Below are 20,808 nucleotides of genomic sequence, written 5' to 3'. Positions count from 1 at the left end.
GGGAGTTGGGGTGAGCAGTGGCTCATTTGGATGAGGCAGGACTGTCCCCTCAAAAAAAAAAGTTTTTTAAAGAGGGTAAAACGTTATTAATTCTTGGGGCATTTTGACAAAAGATCATCAGAAGACCTTTTTCTTAGGAAACTTAGGAACAGTTTTAAACTGTGAGGAAAAAAAAATCACCATGTCTTGTTTAATGATATAGCTGTTCTTCGTTCCGGTAGCATTTTGATTTGAATCCACCGATGGATTATGTCATAGAATCCTATTTTGCCAAAACATGTTTTATAATGTGTGAAAATGGATTTGATGGGTGAATGCAGGGTGAGAAGATGCAGATGTCAAACTGTGATTCATCTGGATCTGATCGAGCCTTTGGCAGCAATTGAAATGTGAAACACGGAAAAACCCATTGAACATGTTCAGAACCTTACATATCTGTCAAACCTCATCAGATCATCACATAATGTGCTTTTATTACATTTTGAAACATAACCTCCTCTAAACACACTGGATGGTAGTTCATTTGTGAAAAACATGAAAGCTTTGGTGGAGGACTGTCACAACATCATTTATTTTTGTAAGATCACAATTCCTCCCCAGTTCTAAAAGCATAACTTATCTTGAAAAAAAAAGTACTTTATTCCGGCAAGTGAATTACTTTGCTCAGAAAAATATACATTTGTCTAGTTAATATGGTTTATATATATATATATATATATATATATATATATATATATATATATATATATATATATATATATATATATATATATATATATATATATATATATATATATATATAATTAATTAATTTAGATTTTATAACGCATTATAAAAATTAACTCTGTTAACTCTGATTTATTTACGTCCTGTAGCAGCTAACCTTTGCTCACAATGCAGCCAAACTTAGAGGAAAGTCACTGTTGCAAAGACGGGCATTTACGTACGTAAAGTTGCTCGATGGCTCATTGGAGAAATCCCAAATAATTTGCGCACTTTGCAAACCCAAGTTCAAATAACATATTAGTTGTACATCTTTGGTGTATAGTTGAACAATTGTATTTTACAGGAAAAAATCACATTCAAATATCAAAGAAAGCTCTTAGAACAGTCTTTGAAACAAAATATACTTTTATTTGTTTTGCACATTAAGATTTTACTTAAGTAAATATCGGTTCCAAGATTCGTAAAAAACGGAAAAATATGATTAATCGCGATCAATTCTGGGAAATTTTGCGATTAATTAGTTACATTTTTTTAATTATAAATTAAAAGCTAACAACCTCTGCCGTTAGCATCTCCCCTACGGCATGCATGGGGGCTATATTGACGGAATGTAAGGAAGGAAGCGTTTGAGAAGGACGAGGACGGATGGGGTCGGAGGACAATTATTTTGATGAATAAGGATGGAGGGATGACGAGTGACGTGTGCCCAGGTCGCGGATGGAGCACGGGCCGGCAAAATATATACAGTGGGTACAGAAAGTATTCAGATCCCTTGAAAATGTTCACTTTCTGTGTCGGAGGACAATTATTTTGATGAATAAGGATGGAGGGATGACGAGTGACGTGTGCCCAGGTCGCGGATGGAGCACGGGCCGGCAAAATATATACAGTGGGTACAGAAAGTATTCAGATCCCTTGAAAATGTTCACTTTCTGTGTCATTGCAGCCATTTGCCAAAATCAAAAAAGTTCATTTTATTTCTCATAGATGTACACCCTGCATCCCATCCTGACAGAACAAAATCAGACATGTAGAAATTTTTGCAAATTTATTATAAAAGAAAAACTGAAATATCATACGTTGGTAAGTATTCAGACCCTGATGCATTTTATTGAGTAGAACCCTCCTTTTCAGCTAGTACTGCCATGAGTCTTTTTGGGAATGATGTAACACACTTTTGATACCTGGATTTGGGGATCCTCTGCGATTCTTCCTTGCAGATCCTCTCTAGTTCTGTCAGGTTGGATGGTGAATGTTGGTGGAACCCATTTTCTGGTCCCTCCAGAGATGCTCAATTGGGTTTAGGTCAAAGCTCTGGTTGGGCCAGTCAAGAACGGTCACAGAGTTGTTCTGATTCCACTCCTTTGTTATTTTAGCTGTGTGCTTGTGCTCATTGTTCTGTTAAAAGGGGAAACCTTCGACCCAGTTTAAGGTCCTGAGCACTCTGGAAGAGGTCATCCAAGATATCTCTGTACTTGGACGCCTTCATCTTTTCTTCAATTGCAACCAGTCGTCCTGTCCCTGCAGCTGAAAAACACAATAACATGAGGCTCCCACCACCATGATTCACTGGAGGGATTGTATTGGGCAGGTGATGAGCTTTGCCTGGTTTTCTCTACACACACCGCTAAGAATTAACACCAAAAAGTTCAATCTTGGTCTCATTATACCAGAGAATCTTATTTCTCATAGTGTGGAAGTCCTTCATGTGGTTTTTTTTTTTTGCATAGTCTATGCGGGCGAGTCTTCCGTCGTGCCACTCTGCCATAAAGCCCAGACCGGTGGAGGGCTGTATTCATAGGTGATTTTGTGGAACTTTCTCCCTACTGCATCTCTGGAGCTTAGCCACAGTGATCTTTGGGTTCTTCTTTACCTCTCTCACCAAGGCTCTTCTCCAATGATTGCTCAGTTTGGCTGGATGGCCGGGTCGAGGAAGAGTTGTGGTCGCCCCAAACTTCTTCCATTTGAGGATTATGGAGGCCACTGTGCTCTTAGGAACCTTGGGTGCTGCAGAAATTCTTTTATAACCTTGTCCAGATCTGTGCCTTTCCACAATTCTGTCTCTGATCTCCTTAGGCAGTTCCTTCGACCTCATGATTCTCATTTTCTCTAACATGCACTGTAAGCTGTAAGGTCCTATATAGACCTTTCCTAATCAAGTCCAATCAGTTTAATTAAACACTACTGGACTCCAATAAAGGAGCAGCAACATCTCAAGGAATATCAGGATAAATAGACAGCATGTGAATTAAATATGAAGGTTTTTTGCAAAGGGTCTGAACACTCAAGAACATATGATATTTCAGTTTCAGTTCAACATGGTGTGCTGAGTGTACATTAATGAGAAATAAAATGAACTTTTTTAATTTTGGCAAATGGCTGCAATGATGCAGAAAGTGAAAAAATTCAAGGAGGCTGAATACTTTCCATACCGACTGTATATATGAAAATGTGAATGTATGCTCATAAAATAATTTCTGTCATCAAAAATGATTACATTTTCTGGAAAATGTACATGTGGCTTTTTCTATTTTGGAAAAAATATGACTTTACTCTTGTTGTAAAATATCTTCTTTTCTTATATATGGAACAAAGAACCTTTCTCCTGAAGGCATGCAAATTTCTTAAAAAAAAGTTTTTAAATTATTCTCAAAATGACTTATTTCATCAAAACAAACTATAACTTTACAGAAAATACATCTTAATCTAATCTAAAAAAATAGATTTAACTTTTAAAATGAAGTTTTATATTTTTTTTAAAATACACAACTTTATTCCCGTTTGAGTGCACCATTATTCTTTCTTGTAGTAAAACTATTGAATTTAATGTCAAAATGCAACTTTTTACCTTTGTAAAAAGTATTTTCTCTGAACTTCCATTGTAACGAATGCAGTAACAAACTTCAAAGAAAAAAACTTTCTCGTTATAGAAAATGTTTCTTTCTTGCCGAAATATGAATGTATTCCCTTGAGTGTTTCATTTTTTTAATTTTATTATTTTTTATTTTATTTTTTTTATTTCTTTTTCTTGAAAATGCAATTTACTGTCTTGAAAGAAAAAGTTCTCATTAAAAAAACGTCATTAACATTCATATTGATCAAAAAAATTATCATTAAAAATGTTATCACTAAACTATACAACATTGTTACCATAACAGTACAATTTTTACCTTGACAAAAATTCGGATTTACTATCTTGAAAAATGTGACCTTTTTGTTCTCTGTCAGACCTCATCAGGTCAGATTATCACTGATTTTACTACATTCTGAAAAGTAACCTTATCTAAGCTCTTTAGCTCTTAAACAGTACCATTTCCGATTGCTTAGGAGACACATCTTAAACTTTGGTGGAGGTCTTACTTGCGGTCTTCCTATTCTCGTTAGTGTCTTTAACACCAGTACAGTAAATAAACGTCTGTCATGTATTCAAGTCCAACAACCCAAGCACCGCAATCCCTCGTCATCTTGCAGCCCTTCAGCCTCATTCATCCCTGTGCTCCGCTTTAAGCACTTTTACAAGGTGAGAAGTGCCAGATCTTGCACAATTGAAAACAGAGCCGGCGTATCAGCTGTAGCTATCAATCATACTTGGATCAATCGTCACCCGCCTGCCTCGCGCTATAGCTGCTCGCCAGTCGGTTGGGGGGGGGGGGGGGGGGGGCAACGGGGTGCAGCCAGGCATCCGGTTACCACTGTGACGACGTCAATATTTAAGGTGGAAAAATATTGCTTTATTCTCATATCATTAGGACTTTTTTTCTTGCAAAATTAAAACGTTTTGTTCATCAAAATACAGCTTTGTACTCCTAATGTTTCACACACTTTTTCACACACCCCAAAATTGTTTTGGGGAAAAATCCAACTCTAGTCTAGTAAATTCCAACTTTAAAAAAATAAAATAAAATAAAATAAAAAAGAAAAACACTATTCTTGTAAGAAAAACAAAACAAAACAGGTTTCTAAAACGTTTTTTTTTCTTGGGTGAAAAGATTATTTAAAATTGATAAAATTACATTTTTACTATAATAATATTCAAACATTTATTTATCTAAAAAAAGTGGAAAAGTGTTTTTGCACCCCAAAAACTTTTGCTTTCGAAAAATATTACTATTTTTGGGGCGGCGCAGTGGTCGACTGATTAGCATGTCCACCTCACAGTTCACAGGTTCGATCCCGGCCTCCCTGTGTGGAGTTTCCATGTTCTCCCCGTGCCTGTGTGAGTTTTCTCCGGGTACCCCGGTTTCCTCCCACATACCCAAAACATGCAACAGGTTAATTGGACGCTCTAAATTGCCCCTAGGTGTAATTGTGACTGCAGATGTTTGTTTGTCTCTGTGTGCCCTGCAATTGGCTGGCAATCAATTTGGGGTGTCCCCGGCCTTCTGCCCGAAGACTGCTGGGATGGGTTGCAGCACTCCCCTCGACCCTTGTGAGGATAAGCGGTATGGATAATGGATGGATGGATGGATTACTATTTTTGTAAAATGATTAACCTAAGTATAATTGTCTTTTTAAATTCTAATTTTATGTAAAAATATTATATATACAGTATATAATTATTGCTTTTGAAATATACTGCTTTTCTCATAAAATTACAATTTTTGTGCAAAAAAAGACTTGAATGGTGTTCTAAAAAAAAAGCACTACTTTTTTTCATGGCAAAAAAGGTGCAGCTTTATCATTGTAAGATGGTGACCTTTTATCTCAAAATTGGCAACTTATCTCGAAAAAAAACAATATTAAAACTATTGTCATACTCTTACAACATTTTCTAAAACGTATAATCATTTTTATTTAAATAATGTTTTCACTGGAGAAATATAAAACAGGAAAAATGTATGGGAAAAAAATGTGACTGTTAAAACCATGACTTAATTTTCAAGATTTGCAACCATTTTGACATTGTTAAAAAAAATCTTTTATCATATTACATTCATATTTTTTTCCGAAAATATATTTATAATAAATATATATTTCGTTTTTCTATGGATAAATTAGATCAATCTGAAAGTAATTGCCCCCCCAGCAACCCCCCACAAAAAAACTGACATCTTCCAAACAATTCTATTCTTAAGATTTCTTCCATTATGGTTTTTTTGTAAAAAAATATGACTTATTATTATGAAAAATAAATACTACCTTGTATAATTATTTTCAGTGTCAACCCAAAATTCCTTTGTTTAAAGTATCCGGGCTTCCGATTATGCCTGGAAAGACGCATCATTTAAGTATTTTGAGTCTGCATTGATCCGTAGGAACAGCATGGCCGACATTACAAAGTACTTAGTACTGAGAAGACGGGGTCAGGGTTTAAACAAGGTTTATGATGGGAAAGTGTCAAGAATTATTGTTGACACACTGAGTGGATGAGTGTAATGGATGGCCCTTCACAGTTTTGATCTACTGTCTGTCAAATGTTCTTGATGGCTTCAATGACCCCCTGAATACTTTTGCTAAGCAAGTCTCTAGAAACAAAACCCCCTATGTGACAAAATAAATATCTGATTAAAGCCCAAATTGATGAGTATTGGTGTTCCAGATAGCCTCATGTTATAAAAAGGACATGGCTCAGACTGTACATGACGATGGCAAGCGTTGGACAGGGTCAACAAAACAGAGGACTCAGAGCCACCAGAGTCGGCGTCTCGGGTTTCCCAATGCGGGTTTGACACTTCAAAGTCGGAGCGAAGACGGTTTTAGAAGTACAACAACTGCCGCTGCCTCCGCCGCCGCCCTTTACGCACCACTGTCATCGCCACCGTGATGAGGCCGACTAGCCGTAAACCCAAACCACACACTTAATCTTAGCTAAACCAGACCGGGATGCTGATACACTGTAAAACTTTACACCCTTACTGTTAAATCATCAGTGGTGGAAAGTAACCAAGTACAAATACTTGTACTTATTCATCCAGACACGGATTAATTCAGTGCTTCTAATCTGACCAGTCTTTCTTTCTTTCTTTCTTTTTTATTTTTTTTTAAACACAATACTGCATCTGTACTTCGACTTAGGTACAGAGTAGTATGTCTCACCTAATTAACCGATTTGTTTGGAGTTATACACATGATAACATTTCCTCTTGAGCCAAATGTGTTGAATTGCTGTTTTTTTCAAGGGAAAACTTTGAATTAAGACAGCTTCTGTCTGTTAATCTGCTGTGCTAAAAAACAGCAGTGTCTGTAATTTTTCTTTCCTGAAAGACGGTCACAGCGCAAATGGGAATTGCGTCCGTTCATTTCTTATTAATGGCTACCGCTGCCTTCTCGCTGGATGTGATGAAAAGCGGTGTCGATGCATTGAGGTGTGTGAGGGGGATGCGCGAGTTTATCATCGGGGAGCTCTAATGTGTTGTTATCGAAAGCAGCGGAGTGGAAAAGACGGGGTTTAATACGGCATCAGGGGCTAAGTCTCGACTAATTCAAAACGTCATGCCCAAGATTTATTAGGCATCCTGTTTCCCTTCCAAACATCTGCGTGTCGTCTTTGGTGCAGGTCGAGTAAATAGAACAAATCTGCTATATGACGTAGGATTTGTCCATGACGATTATTTCGGGAACAGGGAGTCCTCGGTTTACGACACTTCCAACAAACACGTTTTTGAGGTTACGAACAACGTGAGACAAACTAGATTGCACCGTTACTTACTGTGACTTTGTTACTCTGACTTTACTACTTCTAGTGTTTGTGATAGACTGGCGAGACTTTCAAGTTTGTCCAACAGACTCGCCTACTTTTTAAAGCCATTCAAAGTATTCAGCATAATGCATCCATGTCGCAGTGTTATGAGCCTTGAAACAACGGACATTTGAAGAAAAATAGTGAAGTAACACATGTAGCAAGATAAGACAATACTCACAGGCATATATTTTTCATCCTCTGCAAAGAACAGCTAGTATTACTGAGGAATTTTGACCGGTCCAATATGCATACAGTACTGTATTATACTGCTACCAGCTGGCCAAGGTGGGCACCAGAATGAGCTGCACAATGTCCATGGAAGTGAAACAAAAATTGTGGCAAAATTGGTTCCTTACAAGTTCTTTACATTGTTTGTAATTAATCTTTTATAAAGTAGAGTATAATAGTGTTACATTTTCCTTGTTAAAAAATATATATATTTCGGTTGGTTTTTTTTTTGTTGCTTTTGTTCTTTTGCAGATTGGAACGGATTAATGGCATTTCCGTTCATTTCAATGAGGAAAGTATTTTGAATTTAACATATCTCAAAGCACCACTGTACATACTGATTGTGCCATTTTTATACATGCCATTATGCCATTTTGGGAAATCCTGCTTTAGTTTCCGACTTAAGTCCAAATTTGGTTTGCTGCTTGATTTTCAACCTGAAGATCCTTTCTGAGTCATTCTTAAAGCCAGCAGGTGCATTATGAGACGACTAACTGGAAGGTTATATTGCCCGAGTGAGAGAATAGACAGATGTTATCCCTCTTTCCTTTTTCATTTTCAAACTCATAAATCATCTTGAAGCGTACCTAAAGGTTTGTGGTACAATTATGAAATATGAATGGCGCTACATGTAAATATTATTTACTTCATTTTTTTTTCCCCATTGAGGAACATCTTGCTTAGGCCTTAAAAGACACTTTCTTGGTTTTCTTGGTTTTTCAATTCCAATCAATTCACAGATGTCTTGATGTAGCTATGGTCAAAATAACCAAAGGATCAAGAAATTACAGCACACTTTTCACCTTAATCTTCAGTCTGTTTTGAGGGAGCAGCGCTTCTTCATGCAAATGAGCCACTGGTCACCCCCGCCCCTCTACTGCTGTGTGTGGCAGCCTCAAGCACGGCTTTCATTATTACAATGACGACTGGGGACAGAGCTACTTAGAGACTCGAGGCTGAAAAAAATCAACTGTACCACAGCAAAAGGTGTATTTTTACAAGTGGAGGTAGTACTTCATCACCAAGACTCTGAATTACACTTTGTCAATTAATGTGGTGGATCCATGCAAGTGGTGCATGCAGTGGACACATCGCCTAACACAAATACTATGTCAGAGTGGCTGGGTGCCCCAAAAGGAGACACACAGTCTCTGCCGCATGCCAAGAGAGAGAACTGTGAGGCGTACAAGCCTTACCGGTGACCTTGGGCAACAGTAATAGTGGTCTGGCCTTTACTTTGCCGCTGTGGTCGGCAATTGCACAGGAAACATAGTTTTTTTTTATTTTATTATTTTTTTAAAAGGTGCATTTGAAGCCTTTTGACAAGGCTGCAGTGATGCCGATGAGCATCCTTGCTGACATTTTTACCAAAGCCACTCATATTGCACTCGCTGAGAAGAGAAAAGGCAGCTTTTTTTCTTGTTTTTCCTTCCTAGTGTCGTGCACCGGTGGACGTTATTGAACAGGAGATGAGGAGTCTGAATCCTGATTCCAGCTAATCCTTTGATTTGGCTGCTGCGGTTGAAAAAAAGAGAGAAGATCTCTGCTTTGTGTGCCAAGATAATTGGACTGACATCACGTAATTGGGTGTCAAGAGAGAAAAGAGCAAGTGGTCGCACTCCAAATTTTCACTTTTTCACTGGTTGAGGGAGAAGTTCTGTTTCAATCAGCAAATTTGCTGCCATGTTAAAAGGCACTGTTAGGAAATAATCTGTTCAGGTATTTATAGGTCAAAATTGTTCTGTAAATACAGTAAATATCAAAATGTTCAACATAGATAGGTGCGGCTTATAACCCGGTACAGCTTATAAATCATTTTTTATTTAATTTTTTTATCTTATTATTATTATTGTTTTTAATAGAATGGATGCGGCTTATATAAAGGTGCGTTTTATAATCCAGAAAATATGGTAGTCATAATCTTACAAGGATAAAATTGACTCTTTTCAGTAAAAAATTGTAATAATATGAAAACTATGTCCTCAAATTTTGAAAATTAAGTATTTTTTCTAGAGGGGTCCCATTTAATAAGTTTACATTTGTTCTGGGGGAAAATATTTTTGGGGTGAGTCATAATATTGAAAATTATAGTCATAATTAAAAAATATTTTTTTTCAAAAACATTCACCATAAACTATTTTAAAATATCAAAATATGACTATTCATGTAAATATATGACTTCTGTCTAAAAAAATACTTATTTTTTTCTGAATTATCAATTTTAAAACAAGAATACATTTATCTAGAAAAAAGAAGGCCTTTTTCTCACGGGAAAAGAATCCTTGCTCCAAAGTGCCAAGTGACGATAACCTTTTCTTGTGTTGTTTTTCGTGGCTGCTGTCATCAAGCAGTTATGGAGTCAGCAGTTGATCGATTTGTTTCCCCCTAAAAGATCCTCTGAAGTTGAGTGGGATTGGTGGCAAAGCGTTGGTCCTGATAATACGGGCACCCACTGACCTGCCGGTATTTCAACTGCCCCTCCGGTACGGCCATAGCGAGACCGGGCCTTTTACAAGCATGAGCTGCGTTGACGGGGGTTAGCCAGTCCACCAGGGCCAAACCCTAAACATACGAGAGGATCTGCACTCGTCCACCCTGTGAACTGCTCAATTTATGGCTCGCTGGCCAGTGGTACACATTCAATCAATCGGCACCTGCAGTGCTCAAGCCTGCTATAGAAATGTTTTACGGCATCCTACACAGGAAAATCATACTTTAGGTGCCAGGATTGCGATGCCTGTTCACATAGCAACATGAAATTTGGTAGGCTTGTCTGTCAGAGGGGACCTACCAAAAAAAGTCCCAAGAAACTATCCATGAAAAGACACAGTAAGTCTGCCATTTTGATTTGAAGTAGCTATTTTAGGATCATTTTGGCAATTTCCAGGGGTCCTTCAAAGATAAAATCCTAGAAAAAAAAACAACAACCTCCAAAGCCCATTTTGGCGATTTCCAGGGGTCCTTCAAAGATAAAATCCTACAAAAAAAAAATCAACCTCCAAAGCCAATTTCAATTAGCAACATGACATTTTGTAGACATATTTGTCTCCAGTAGACAGACAAAAAATGCCTCAAGAACCCATACCCAAAAAGAGAGAAGTCTGCCATTTTGGTTTGAGCATGAAATTCAAAGAATAATGACTACTCATGAACACCAAGCTTAAAGAACTTAGCAGATAAAGAATCAGCACGACACCAGTTTCACCAATCGTTACGAAATTAAGTGGACATGGACACACGAAAAAGTCTCTAGAACCATACCTGAAAAAACACAATAATCCAAAATCCAAAACCAAACATTTTGGTTTGAAGTGACAAAAAGACAAATGCCTAGAATGTATTTTTCTATTTCTTAAAATCAGCACCTTGACAGCGGTTTCACTGACTGACATGAAACTGGGTGGACACACAAAAACAAGACACAAAAAAGTCTCAAGGTTCACTGTCCAAAGGTAAACATTAAGTCAGCCATTTTAGTTTGGAATTTCATGGCCCTTAGCTTCTTAAATTCTTACCCGGGAATTTGCCCAAATGAGCCTCGGTCAAAAGAAAGTATCCTAGCTTGATGCTCAATTGCATCGCCATTGCTCGTGTGACAGCTAAGAGTGTTAAAATGGTGCTTAAAACATTGCCTGTACAGTTAATACAATGTTTCAATACGATGACAATTGGTTAAGTGGTTCCACTGTGCTGTGTGTCATTATTTTTCTGACTCCACCAACAGGCTTGTGAAAACCGTTGATGGTTAAAGCTACAAATAAAAAAAACGCATACTGCGTTCAGTCCCAATAATTGCGTCAAGATGCAAGCGCAGTCGCCAACAGGTGATTCTCACAAATGTGGAATGCGCATATAATCAAAGTTGCGCACGTGCCATATTGATGACGACTGAACACATGACTAACGTGCTGATATTACCCGCCAGACATGCAAAATGAAGTCATGTGCGCCACCAGGGACCCGCAGTGATGATCCATCACATTAGGCATTATCACTCACGTTATGAAAAAGGGCTTTGGGTTCCACTCCCATGCTTGCTTTTCAATCCCCCCCCCACTCCCCCCATCTCCCAAAACTATAAACAATCCCATTCCTGTTTCATGATACAAGGAGGTTGGAGAACGTTTGGAGGGCAGGGGCAACAAAAAAACCTTTAGCGATCCTAATTACGTCAATCAACAAGCGGGAGGCTTTCCAAGTGTTTCCTGTTAGCCGAGCGGCGTTCGTGACAGCGGCTCGATTAATTGAAACATTAGAGAGCGGCGGGAATGCGGCCTTGGCTGAGGCGTCCAGTCCAAAGCGGCACGCAAGGCTGCACAGACGTCCGGCGGCAGCAGCAGCAGGGCCAGATGTCACTTTGTAGTCAAACCTCGTGCTTGCCTGAAAGGCAGACGCCACGGAAACGTCTCTCCAATGGCAAGGTTAGCATCCCTACAGGGCTTTTTTTTCCAGTTTTAGAATGGTCAAGAGCGCTAATTAACTCCCCTGTTACATTTTTTATTTTTGGGGGGGTGGACGGCAAAATTGAGCATAGCTCAATTTGACCAGCTTGGTCTAAAATGGCTGCTTAAAACCAAAGTGGATAACTTTTGGCCATTGGTCCTCGAGACTTTTTCATGTATCCTGTTGTGATAGACATGCCCACCTATGGTGACTTCATGTTGACCGTCGATCAGGGGCAGTTTTTTTCTTCTGCCGTGTTCTTTCTACTTTAATCATGAGTCATCTCACTTCGCCACCAAAGTCCAACCAAAATGACAACGTTCCTGAATCTTTTCAGGCTTGCGTCCTTGACATTTTTTTGTTCGTCCTGTTATGATGTTCACCCAATTTTGACACCATGCTCCTCCCACATTAGATGGCATAGGCAACGAGCATCACAATTTAGCATGCCCCTATTTCAGTTTTGGGAGAATTCCCTAGTAGGAATTAATCAGAGTATGAGAATCTTCTTTTAACTTTCACACGTCCCTTATAAATTGTGTCAATTTCTACCTTATAAATTGTGTCAATCCTATAGACGTTGAGTGACATCTGACACAAGACAGCCAAGAAAAATTAATAATCAATTATTGTTGCTAGCATCTCTCTGTGACAGATTTCAACTCACATTCCAACCACTCTTAGTCAATTTATCTGAAAATTGCATATAATTGATGCGCATCGTAAATGCATTGAATTTTTTTTCAACCCGCAAAATTTTAAAAAAACAGGGTTAGACCCTGCCCCAAAAAAAGCAAAAGACCAAACAAATATATATTGAAGGAAAAAAATAAATTGGTGAATCCTCAGGTGCCAAACAGTGAGTATGTGTGAGTTCACTGTATAGCTCTTTCAGGAATCCTTTATCCTTTTTAAGATCAATAATCCTATAGAGGCGACACAGCGGTCGACAGGTTAGTAGATCCGCCTCACAGTGCAGAGGTTGTGGGTTCGATCCCGGCCCCGGCCTCCCTGTGTGGAGTTTGCATGCTCTCCCCGTGCCTGCGTAGGTTTCTCTGGGAACTCTAGTTTCCTCCCACATTCCAAAAACATGCATGGTAAGTTGATTGGACACTCTGAATTGCCCCTAGGTGTGATTGTGAGTGCGAATGGTTGTTTGTCTATGTGTGCCCTGTGATTGACTGGCAACCTGTTCAGGTGTACCTCGCCTTCCAGCCCGAAGACAGCTGGGATAGACCGCAGCACGTTCGCGACCCTCGTGAGGACAAGCAGCTCGGAAAATGGATGGGTAATCGTACAGATTTGGAGTGAAAGTTCACAAGATTGCCACTGTCACATCAATACACATTCTTTGTCACGAGCATCTCTCTTTGCAACCCAATTAAAGTGATCTTTCGGACGTTTCTTAATCTTTTTGCAAATGTATCTGTTTTTCAAACTTTATGGGAGCCTTTTCAATACAAGATGAAGAATCTTTTGGATTTTGAGTGATTTGCATGACACGGTTGCCGTGGCCAAGTTGATAGTCGTCCCTTGTCATTAGCACTTCGCACTCTGTGACTTCCTTCAAACCATTTTCTTCAAACTTTCACACATTTGTTATACTGTATGACAATTAATAATCTGTTCCTTTTTTCTAAGTACTAGAATCCTATTGATTTTGTGATATTTTGCATAAAAGTCTACACATGACCTCCCTTGCCACTATGCTGTGAAAACTTTCATCAATTATTAGCTATAGATCAACACAAGAAAGACGTTTTTTATGGCAATTACATATTCTTACTGTTTTTTGTTTTTTTTACACAGTGTAGTCCCCAAGCTGAACTGCATACATTTTTCAAAAGGCTTAACGTAGAGTCACACCGACTGAGCACAAATCCTACGCCCGCGGTGGAAATCATCCCAAAAAAAAGTGGCGAGGAAAGGCGGCAAGTAAATATGTATAATATGTACATATTTAATCCTGTTTATCCTGTCGTAAGGCTGGCCCATGTCCTATAATAGTCTGTAATGAGAAGCTCGAGTAAACACAATCAATGCGAGATACTAATATATACTAGATAAGAGTTCACACCTTTAATCTCCCCCAAAACAATCATAATTGTTGGAATAATGACATAATAATAGTAGTTAGCAATAGCACAGGATTGACTTTAAGGTGTGCAAAAGAAAAGAAAAAAAACAAAACAAGTAAGATGCCCCTCTGTCTCTTTCTGTGCTCTCTTACTCCTGGATTACAATCTCTTCATCCATTATTAATGAAGTTAAACTACTAGTGGCATGCTGAATGCGCTGCATGGGAGATTTGTGGCTAATCCAGCGCAAAACAGCCCCAGTCACATAATGAAGGAGGGGGAGGGGGGCCACAAATGTCAACAGTTTCACACTGGGACTGGATTAGACACCCCCCAGATCACATACAGACACATCATTGAATGCAGCGTGCGCACACACACACACACACACACACACACACACACCATCACCTTTCCTGTGATGTATGCCAGCAAATGGATTAGTGAATCTGAAGTGCAGATTGGAGTGAAAGGCCAAAGGGTTGTTCAGGTCCGCTTGTGACATTATTCAACACTGCTTTTTGATTAAAAAAATAAAATAAAAAGGTCCAGTCTATGCTTGATCATATTAATTATTCTGATGGGAACAAGTGGATGCTGAACACACAGTCTTTGTGGTGCAGTGGTGTGTTCAGGTGCAGCCCATCTGATTTCTACTGTGGTGCATTTAAATGCAATCCAGCATGGAGTTGTACTGTGGCCGTTTGTTTGAAGTCTAGCAATGTCTTAGAGGCAAAGTTGATCATACTGTTCGGTTGTGGTACGTTCAGAGACAGTCCAGTGTATACTTTCAGTTGCGTTGCATTCAAGAGCAGTCCAGCTGTGACGACCACTAAGGTGTACTCAGGTGCAGCCCACCATGATGTTTGTCGGCATTGCATTCAGGTACATCTGACACTGGATATCCGCGTGTGGTGATTTCGAGTCCACACCAAAAACTTTTACGAAGGTGCAACCTACACTAGAATTTTTTCTGTGTTGCATTCAGGTCAATGAAGTCCAGAGTCCAGGTAGTGGTGCATTCAAGTGCAGTCCAACAATAACTATTACTGAGACACACTGAGGTGTAATCCAGCACAGGCTTCTGGCTGTGCTACATTCAGGTGCAGATCCGATTGAAGGATTTCTGTCATACATTTAGACACAGTCCAGCACGTGGTCTTGCTGGGGTACATTCAGGCACCTTACAAAGTGTGGACTTTTGGCTTTGGTGCATTCAAGTGCATCCAGGTATGACTTTCACTGCAATACACTTCCTGTAAATGCAACCCAGCACATGCAGTAGTTCAGGCTGTGGTGCATTCAAGAGCAGCCCTGCTATGACCATCTTCTTCTGCATTTGTCAGCACAAAGTCCAGCGTGGGGAGGGGGGCCTGTGTTGCGGTGCATTCAGGTGCAGCGCAGCCATGCGAGGCGGCTCCATGAAAAGAAGGGATGAGCGTGAAAGAGTGGAACTAATCACAATGCGCGACACGAGCCTCGCATCCTAATTTGGGATTAGGCGTGTTGCATCCCACCCACCAGTTTCTCTCTCTCACCGGGCCCCCTGCAGATTATGTGCACAACACCGGCTTGTCTCCTTTATACATTTTATGATTATTATTTTTTTTTAGATGTATTGTTTTATTTAAACATCTTGCTTAAATTGGGAGCTTTAGTCTTTATGTTCAGGAAGAAAGTTGTCCTAGAGCAGCGGGTCACCAGCCTTTTTGAAAATTAAAGATATTTCTTGGCTACTGATTAATGCAAATGAGTACGAGTTTGATGCACACTTTTGAAGGAACAAATTTTCTCAAATTACCTTGAATCGTGTGTTTTCATTATATGTAAGACACTGATCATGTTCATGATTTCTCACATTAATTAAGAAACAGATTATATGCAACACTTTATTGATATAAATCCCTGCCAGTGTTTACATTTTTCAAATGATTACGTATGCAGCTTTCCTAGAAAATCACAATCTCCCATCACTGGTGAGCTATTTTTGTAACAGGCCCACGGGCTACAAATGTGGTCTTTGGGGGTTACTTGGTGCCTGCAGGCACCAGGTTGGTGAGCCCTGGTCAAAAGTATCACTTTTGGTTGATGATTTTAATTGACAAGTGATACTAAATGATGGTGTGAAAAATGTATGTTCTGCAAGAATCCTGTTCATTTTCATTTTGCTGCATTAACGTTCAAAGTGTGCATCGTTTCAGTCAGTTACAGTTTACAATAAGATTAAAATTAAAATTAAACAAGGTTTGAGGATTAAAACCTCTGGCTCAATTTTGATGAACATTTGGGCCTAATATTTTGATGGTGGCCATGATGATACTTGCACAGTAAACAATTCTTTTGGAGTGGTATTTGGTGTCAAATTTTTGAGAAATACTTTGTCAGATCAACAATCTTGTTAATTTTGAACATTTATTCAGACATTTCCCTTTACATTTTGGGGAACATGTGTTGGACATCATCTAGATATAATTTGACCGGACCACTATGCGGGTGACTATTTCCAACCAATATTGAAACCTCCACTGTTTATTTTATCCGTTGACGCGAGAAGCTAATGATTTTGGACCTCATTTAACACAAAATGGCTGCTGTAGGAATGTAGCAAGAATCCTTTTGAGTTGGGATGTGATTTGACAAAACCCCATCTTGAAACTTCCAGTGGTTATGTTATGTTTTACAGCAAGAATTCAAATGATTTTGAATGTCATTTGCCACTACTTGACTGCAGTCAGATGACAAATTTGGACTGATTCTGCAACCATTACTGGTTGTTTTTACGTTAGAACAAGAAACCTGCTGATATTGGGCAACATTTGACACAAATGGCTGCATCCAATCAGGATGTCCGAGCCAAAACAAACATTAGCGGCTGACAGCATCAACATGTCTTCCACTTTGCAGCTGCTAATCACAAAACATGTTTGGATTAGCGCTCTCGGCTCAACACATCTGGATGAGATGTGACGGAAAACTAAGAATTGAGCACAGCGAGGCTGTAGAACCTCCACCGAGGCGGAACTGTCTAAAGTGGGGGCTGGGAATTTGTTTCTCAATCCGTATGTTGCTTTTTGTTTGATTGACCAAGGATGATTTATGAATTAACAGTCGGGACTGAACCATTTTTTTTATCCTGCTGCAACTTTTCTACATATGCTTCTATAGGAATAGGGTGACGTAAATATCATCGCCAAATTTTAAGAGTTTCTTCCGCAGTACACAGGCCGGTATCATGATGGCTGCTACTTGAACACTAGAAATAACAGAATGACAAGAAAAAATGTACAGTCCAAAAATGTTCACGGTGTGTGCTATCACACAGGGCATCTGTATTATCAAATAAGTGATGCAAGCGCTCCTCTCGTCACGTTGTTGTGAATGATGACATTGCAAAAGAGAAATGAACACAATGATTAGAAATAATTGAGGGTTAAAAGAAATATTTCACAGCATGCTCGATGACAGTCATGTACTTGTGGTGTATCACCATTTAATGAGTGCCGGCACTCCCCTCAGTAGTTTTTCATGATAACCTCTACCTTGAACATTAGAAACCCGGTGATGAGAAATTAACCACAATCAAAAAAATTCCAGGTATGTTTAGTCATGCACAGTGATGAGAGTAATAAACGGCGTTACTAACTTTGGTCATGTAATCTAATTAATTACTTTTTTTTAATCATGACAAAGCCGTTTACATTACTGCCAAAAAACACGGTGTCGTATTTTCATTTTTAGATCATTGAAACGGTTTTCACCAGACCAGCGAAAACATTGAATCGAGAGACAGTGTTTTTTTTATTTTAAATGTGTTTTACTGTTCTTCATAACACATGATAATATACCGTATATTTGATGAGAACTAGCGAATGTATTGTCAAAAATGTAAATCAAAGGTAGAATTTTGCGGATGACAAATGGAGTGTGTTTTTACCTCATGACATTTTCATATATAATAAATGACAGTTAATTTAATACACATTGTTGAAGGACGCCAAGTCTCATTTCACATACTCCATTTCCTGCCTTTTTTGCTTAACACAACAGTTTTTATCGCTATAAATTTCATGCGTCTGATTGTCCTTCTACATATTTTTCTCTCCTCTGCCAAAGCAGACCAATTAGACACGAAGCCTATTCCCGCCTGGTGACCTTTCAGGCCCACCTCAGGTCCACTGACAGGAGCGTTAGCGTGTTAGCTGTCCTGTTTTACATGTTATCGACAGGGGCCGCGAGGCATCATAGTCATTTTATCACGCCAATTTCATTCTTGGCCGCGTCGCCCTCAGGCTGGTTAGTGGCAGCTTGCCATTGATTTTTCCCCACCGCCCCCTTTCTCCCATAATTGATCTGAGGCCTGCCCGGGCAATTTACCAGTCCCGCTCGCACCTGTGATTAAGGCCAAGGACCCGTGTGTTTATGCATGCACCGGCTAGTGAGGCTTAATGAATGCCGGACCGACTCGCAGTGAGGTGTTCAATTTCATTGTGCAGTCGTGTCTTGAGTGAGCTGTCGTGACAGCGACTGTTCACATAAACACTCAGGCCGTTGGGGAATTTCAAGGTATCCCACATGCAATGTACTCCTCTCACCATTTATCAACAATAACCGCCACCTCGAACAATTGAAATAAACAGAAATGTTAGAAGTAATTAACCATCAAAACAAAACCCCAAAAAATCCAAGTTCAATTCCACACAGCATTTGCATTTACGTGCCTGTCAAAAGAGCCAATGACACAGCTTCACTCACCAGTTATTTATGACGACGGGCACCTTGCACAATATAAATAAAGAGAAGGACTAACTAACCCAGAATAAAAAGAAATAGCCCATGGCACACTTGGTCACACATGGGCGCATGGATGAACCAAATGTAACGTGTCACATAATTAATGTGGCCACTCCTCTCACCACTTATTACTGATGACTATACTTTGCACTATAAAAATGAACACAACCATGAGAAAAAAATCCAGAGTGACACAAAATATTCCACAGCAGGCAAAGGAAAGAGCACACACAAAAGGTGTGCGTCAAACAAGTGCTGTGATTACTCCTCTTGCCAATTACTCATGATAGCCACCCGCCACTTTGCACAATAGAAATGAACACAGCAACAAGAAATAATCTAGAGTAAAAATGTGCCTGTCCCATCAGCGGTTGCTCACCTAAAAAAAGGTGTAATTTCAAGGCAACCTGTGCCAATATGGTGGCCACCAAAGCCACAATGACATCATCAGAAGGTTTTTCCTGGAGATAATTACAGAAGGCCAGCAGCACTCCTTTGGCGTAATAGCATCCCGTGGACCGCCAGCTAGCGCTTAGCTACTGTAGCTCCCCCACTCTCACCCCCGCCCTTCGGGTGCCGAGACAGAGATGGGAGCGAGCGGGATGAGCCGTAAAGCCGCTCAACGAGCTGGAGGGCTATCAAAGAGAACACCCTTTTAATTTGCTTAATTTACAGGCAGCTTCGCCCCCGCTAATAATCTTCTTGGAGTGATACTTGACAAATTGACTGGAAGGCGTGCCGGATGCGACCAATTGGAAAGCTAGCAGGATGCTGGGGAGTTCCTGTTTGGACTCTGAAAAAAAAAAAAAAAAACTGGCGTGGGCAAACTTTTGTGTGCAATTTCACTTTTAAAATGGACACGCCTAGTCATTCGGAGATTATTTTGAATAAAATGTGAGTGTGAAATGTTTATATTTTAATAGCAAAATCATATTTAAATTGTAGTTTAATTGTATTTTTTATTTAATTCTAATTACTTATTAATTAACCTGTTATTTCATTTCAAAATTCTGAAGAAAAAGGGATTTTTTGTAATTTCATTTTTTAAAACAGTAAATCAATTAACCAATTAATGAATGAGCACAATATATAGATATAATATACAATAAAACCATCAACTTGATATCCATCCATCCATCCATTATCAATACCGCTTTATCCTCACAAGGGTCGCGGGAGCCTATCCCACCTGTCTTCAGGCAGTAGGTGGGGTACTCCCTGAACTGTTTGCTAGCCGGAATTGAACCCACGACCTCTGAACTGTGACACGGACATGCTGACCAGTCGGCCACTGTGCCACCCAAACTTGATATTACTCAAAAAATAATTCACTCATTTTAGTTGTAATTATATTCAACCAATGACTTCAAAAATAAAGCATATCATGCACATATAAAACTTGACAAATATTCCTTCATTTACAAAAACCAAGCAGTTATTTCATGTGCTAAATCAAAAATAAAATCAAAACTAAACATACACATGTAAAACAGTTAAGTTTACTAACATTTCCTTCATCATTTTCTAATTATATAGTCTATATGTAAAGTATGGTTAATAGTTATGTACACATAAAATGTTCAATGTAGTTGTATTTTTTGTATATTATGAATGTTTTTCATTTTATTTACAATGAATCAAATAACCAGTTATTTAATGTGCTTTATTTTATTCATAATTTAACAAAAAAATTACAATTTAGTAACATTTATTAAATTGTTTATTTTTCTATTCATTTTTTGTGTTTATGGAAAAAGATATTTGAGCAACGTAATGATTTGCGTTGTGAATGTTACTCCTTATAAACATACTTTTTGTGTTTGATTATTTACAATTAATCAATTATACAAATACGTCATT

Source organism: Filicampus tigris, chromosome 2 (assembly GCF_054856515.1).
Source record: "Filicampus tigris isolate MCC_2025a chromosome 2, RoL_Ftig_1.0, whole genome shotgun sequence".
Taxonomy (NCBI): domain Eukaryota; kingdom Metazoa; phylum Chordata; class Actinopteri; order Syngnathiformes; family Syngnathidae; genus Filicampus; species Filicampus tigris.
This window is presented reverse-complemented; position numbering follows the sequence as displayed.